This window comes from Ips typographus, linkage group LG2, assembly GCF_016097725.1.
Source record: "Ips typographus isolate SLU linkage group LG2, UJ_Ityp_2.0, whole genome shotgun sequence".
Lineage (NCBI taxonomy): Eukaryota > Metazoa > Arthropoda > Insecta > Coleoptera > Curculionidae > Ips > Ips typographus.
The window spans coordinates 18,970,821-18,976,848 of NC_138423.1; positions in this window are offsets into that span (position 1 = coordinate 18,970,821).

A 6,028-nucleotide genomic window follows, 5' to 3' on the forward strand; every position below is an offset into this window, starting at 1 on the left:
TTATCAGTTCGACTGACAGATGTGTGGCTATAACAAACAAAATGATTCCATTGTTCATGTAGGTGTGATAACACTGAATCACAAAAAGTATTTTGGATATTCTTTGTTATTTTAGGCAATTAAAAATAAAAAAAGATGATAAAAAGTTTGAGTTTTCATGCTTGAATATGAGTTACACAATTATATTGCTTACATATTGTGGCTGTTAAATTGGAAATTAACGCAACAATACAAATCTCATCATCTTTATGGGTGGCATATGATTATATGTTTAAAAGTGTCGCCACGGTTGAGTACAGAGTCTTGAAAAATTGGGCAGACACATTAAAATTGCTAAGTAGTTCTGCAAAATGGTGAAAATTGAATTAGCATTCGTGAGGCGTTAATGGAATTTTACAGTGTGTGTCACGCACAAGTTTTAGAAACACAATAGGTGCTTATAATTTGTGGTTCTGGTCGAGCATCGGTAATTATTAACTTACTGAATCGTTTGTTCGTCGGATTGTAGAATTTGAAAAGGTACAAGCTGGCTTGATGAGACACAGCCGAGTCAAATACATTCAGCTATGCCGACATCTTGCCTTCTCAACCTTTCAACACTCTTCTGCACTGTTTTTTTTGTTAGCACCTTTCTGGTAATCGCTGCTTAAAAACCTGAAAAGCTTGTTAGAACCTCTTATGAAACAGATAAGTAAATCACAGTGGCGGTACATTTTTTTCTAATAATTTCAATCTTTGTTTTTCCAGCACGTAATAAAACACACAGTTTGTTAGTATGGGTCTTTATGATTTATGTACGCGTTTGTTATAGGATTTTAAGCTGTAAACCGTACATGTTAATTGCTTGTAAACTGAAGAAATCTAAGTATCTATAGGTGCGCAACTAGGCTTAACTTCAAATTAAGAACCGCACTGTTAATAATACAAATACAAAAATTGGTTACATAAGTTCAAAATCTCACCGTTGCTATTTTGGATTCACTTTGGTACTACCAGACACTAAATACACTAACTTATTGGATGCTAATGGAAGCGACTGTTCGTAGTGAAAGCGCGATACACACTGAAGTTAGAGCCCTTATCACAGTACCGAGTACCGCAAACTACTACGATAATCGGCTACTGAATCACTTCCTCGATAGCACGTGCTCCGCCCGAACAGTACCAACTCATAGACACTGCTTAAAACAATCCCCACTTTTGTTATATACTGGCACTTTTGACCGCCCCCTCGTAATCACACACATATATCGAAAATCAAACTAGGCCACGATGATGTCGTTGTGAATTGTTTTTAGTAAATCTTTTTTTTAGAGAAAATTTTCAAAAAAGCCATAGATTTTCTAAAAAATATGTTTACAGAATATTCCATTTTAAAAGTTGTTTTTTTTTTGGTTTGTAACTTTTTCTTAAACAGGATGTATATAATTTGTTTTTACTTTTTCTTTACCTCTGCCATGGTTTCTGAATTAACGTTAAATTGACTTGACTTCTAGTCAAATATGTTTTTTTTTATTGGTTGGGACAAACCGTTTGACATTTGTCATCCTAATTTCGTTAGAATTTTGATATATTGCGTGTGTGTGCACCAAACGTTTACATACTAATCTTAGATACGAGGGCAGTCAATTAATGACGGTTAGACAATTTCCCGGCAAATTGCGGTCATATATTTGTGTTTTTTTTTTATATCAAAGAATGGAGCGTTTACTAGCAAATATGTGTTGAAGGAAGGTTACACTAGACAAACACTGATTTTATATTGTGTTTATGGAACCACAGCGTTATACAAGTGCCATAAAGTAGGTAAATATTACGCCTTGTGTGTGATTTTTTCATCCGCTTTCGGAGGAAGGAAAGTTTTGTGGTTGCATTTAGATTGCTTAGATGAGGCTGAATTTAAAGGTGGTTTAAGTTTAGCGGTCCCAATTGGGTAAGATGGGAAGTTAGCAAAGATTGCATATGAAACTGAATTTACTAAAGTCGAGTACATTTTTGGTTATCAAAGAAAAGTTGAAAATATGTCGCTTATCGGGAGGTGATAGAGCGGGAATATTACCTCTCTTATATATTGATATTCTTTACAGGTACTACATTTTGAAGGAATGTGTCAAGAAAGTATTATAAGCTGTATGGAGTTAATGTTGGTCTGAAACTGGTACTTTAACTGTCAAACTACGTCACACACAATCTGATATTATTTCTTCAAACAACTTCAAAACAGAGTGTACCAAAGTATTCTTAGTCCAACCAAAGTACTGACTAAGAATGGAATTCCTAGAAAAATCCCAGGTCGTAACTCAACGAGGAACCACCGTCACCATCACCTGATTAACATTCGAATCAGTACCATCATCGGCACTCCACATTGTATTCCACGATCGATCGCATCGGGGAGGAAATGGCCAGTCTACGTGACCGACATTCGGAAGGTGGACTTAATTCGACGAAGGTCCGCCTCTTTGCATATAAATCGGTTGTTCTGGCTGCCCACGCTCGCTTCGATGGACAAATTTGGTCAGTTTAAGAACCCGCTATGGTTAGCGTTTTTAATTGTCGGCCGCCTCGAAAGGAAGTGGACGAGGTGCCACTGTTTTATGGGCTTCCGCTTTTCCTGTCACCAATCTTACAAGTGGTGGTATGTTGAATATTGGCCTAAAACTGAGTGTTAGGCAATGCAATATGGACACCTTCTTGTATTTAAGCAAATTTTGACTCAGTTATCTATAGGATTGATTTGAATTGAGGTTGTCGACCAAGGCAATAAGCCAGCAGATCTGCAACCAAACTTGATTTATGAAAATGTTATACTGTATCATGATATGCTCTATTACGTACTCGGTTTCAGTCCGGGAAATGATTCATTACATTGATTAGTCCGGCAAAGTAATATACTTAATTTTGTTAGCAACCTATTTAACAGTTGGTGTCAAAAATGTATAGGGTTGTGTGAAGTCACAAACAAAAACTAAGAATTAAATAACAGATTAGGATTAGTTCAGTATGACATAAAACGTTTTACGATACTTTTCCTTGAAATGCAATTAAAGTACCTACTCATCTAGAAATTCTAACATACGTAACATCTAGACTTGTACTTTAATAACCCATTCCCGGACTTGTAACGTAAGTTACTATTTTAACATTGTCAAATGCTAAAGTAATGCACTTAGCAGATAACAAACATAAATGAGTGAATCTAAATACAAATGCAAAACTTTTGATAAGTAAGCTTTGTTCTTTTAGTTGTAAATACTTTTGCCTGATCTGTTTTAAACACTCAATAACCCATTCAACCAAAAATATGGTAGAAAAATTTGTGACTCCACTGTTTGGCAGTTATATTAACTTTACTTTTAAAACTTTTAGTTTTTATAGTCTCTGATTTTTTTTGTTAATTTTAAGATTACTAACAAATTTTTATGAAACGAACTAAAAAGCAACATTTATAACGCTTTGACTTGTGGCAGTTTTCTTAACGTAACGGTGAATGTATTTTGTTCTCTACACAATATTAGCTTTTTACATAATCAGTTAATAATTGTACGGTTTGTGTAGCTAAGGCTAAACCTGCTTAAGAATCTTTGATCCTTCGGTGCATAAAGACGTTTAAAGTTAAAGTTTGAAAAACGAAGGTATTAGTGACGTCAAAAGTATGATTGACATATAATTTTCTCTTTACATTAGTTAGGCAACCATGTATACAATATTGTTTTTACATGTTACTAAACAGTGTTTCTTTTGTCACTTTAACATTAGGATTCAGTTACTTTCTCATACTAAGTCCACATGTATAGCATTTTCGAGAAATGCTCCTTTTCTCAGTTTTTTATCCTGACCACGCACAAACTAACAATAATGCTGCGATTTACGCAAATGCTCTCTGTATCACGTGAGAACTTATCATACAAATTAATACACTTAAACTGATGCGGTAAAGTTCACTTTTCCACTTTTTTAAGTGATACACGTAGGAAAAATTTTATACGTAACACATGCGGAAAGCGTCTTTCCCACCCTTTAACTGCTTGCCCAGTCGCAACCCAACTGCAGGAAAATACCACTTTCCTAACTTGTTAGGTAAATAACAACAACAATTTCAAGTAGATCGTCGTTTTATTGTTTTGTATCGGGTGTCTCAAATCCGATGGTTTTACGGGGTATCTCCAAAAACTAGCAAAGGTAGAGCGGTTTTTGCAAACCTAGGATCGATTTTTGTGGAGCAATCGTTCCTCTACAGCTGTCGAGCTGTCCCCGTTTCTGAGCTACAGGGTGATTTTGAAAATATGGCTATTAGGAAACCCTCTCGACTTCCCAAAGAAAATTTAACATAGAATCCAAATACCTAATTCGTTTTTGTCTGAAGCACATCGTTTTTAAGATATGAACCGAACATACTTGTTATTAAATGGAACACTATTATATTTTTTCAGGCTTAGAATAAGCAAAAAATTACTTTTTAAAAAATATATAAAACTATAGAGTTAAATTGAAAAAAAAGCAGAAATTGCTAATCAGATCTTCTTTTGAAAATTTTAGGCAATTAAGGCAGCTCAAGTCAAAATGGTCTTCAAAAATCCTAGTTTTAGAAAAGTTTTGACCCACTCATTATATTTGATATACATGGTGATTAAAAGTGTATTTCCTGGCTTAGAATTTGATGTTTTGCGTCCCGTAATTGGCAAAATAACAAAGTTAAAGGCTGTCAAAGTAGAGAAAATAGTTTTATCTCAAAAAAATCTAGTTTTAGGCAACTCTTAACCACCTTACCATTATATTTGACTATAGTTTGACGTCTGTTTAGAGGTATCTGCGATCAATAATATGTTATTTTACTAACAGGTACATTTTCCGTATCATTAGTCAATATTATGCACTTTAAATAATTGCCTCAATGACCTATTTATAAAACATTTCAACCAAATTGAATCAACCAAGTAAATTTTAATAATATTGCCAAAATATTTTTAGTTTTCCGATATAGCTCAGGAAACTTGGAAAGCACTACAAGGACCACTAAAAAAAATTTCTGATCTTACCGCCCTTAGATTCGACTTGATATCACAAAAGGTTTAGATAGTTCTCTTCTCGGTCAAAGCAGATTAATTGAATCTACTTTATTAATTCATGTTTTTATTCTTATTTAATTAATGATTCTTATTAACTTCTATCTTTCTCCGTTTAGTCGTAGTGTAGTAAAAAGAAGACAGTTAATTTAAGACATTTCTACAGCTTCATCTAAGTCTGACAAAAAAATCAATTATTCACTTTTAGAAAGTCATATAATATAACAAAATTTTCAAGCAAATGCGTTTTTTAAAGATATTGTACGGCAAATAATTGTCGTTGTGAAACATCTGGTGCCATCTGTACTTAACTCTATCAGTTGCAATGTAGAAATAGAAGTCTAGGAACTGCTCCATAGATGCCGCATCATTCGGTTTTATGTATATGATTTGGTTATATGGTGTGAGGTTTTGTTTGTTGATTAAACCACTCTGATGAGCCATATAATCATTAAATTACTATCGATTTATTATAAATCAAACATCACTCAAATGACTCCAATCTGCTGAGGAATACGATACTGAAAACATAAAATTTGTTTGAACTCTCTTTATTCAGACAATGTATAATGTTTTGTTAAATGTCACCAACGCTTTAAAGATACACATTGAAGATTGAATTTGGTTTAAAGTTTAGAAAAGTTTGAATTTCACTGAAACTCCGTGTATACATAGACTGATCAGGGAGAGGAGTTTTCAAAATGTTGTATTGCCCTTGCTTTTCCATCCAATTACAAAGAATTTGCTACAACAAAAAGATTTGAAAGAAATTCTTATTAAAAATAACTTACTTAATTAACTAAAATTAAGACATGATGGTATTAAATTAAACCATTTCATTGATTTGATTGCTTGTCTTTAAGTCAATTTAATCTCATTAACTTGTGTTCGTTTCCAATTGAAGAATATTTTTCCTCCCCTGTACTTACACCCCAACTACATTTACATATAATTTGCGCAAA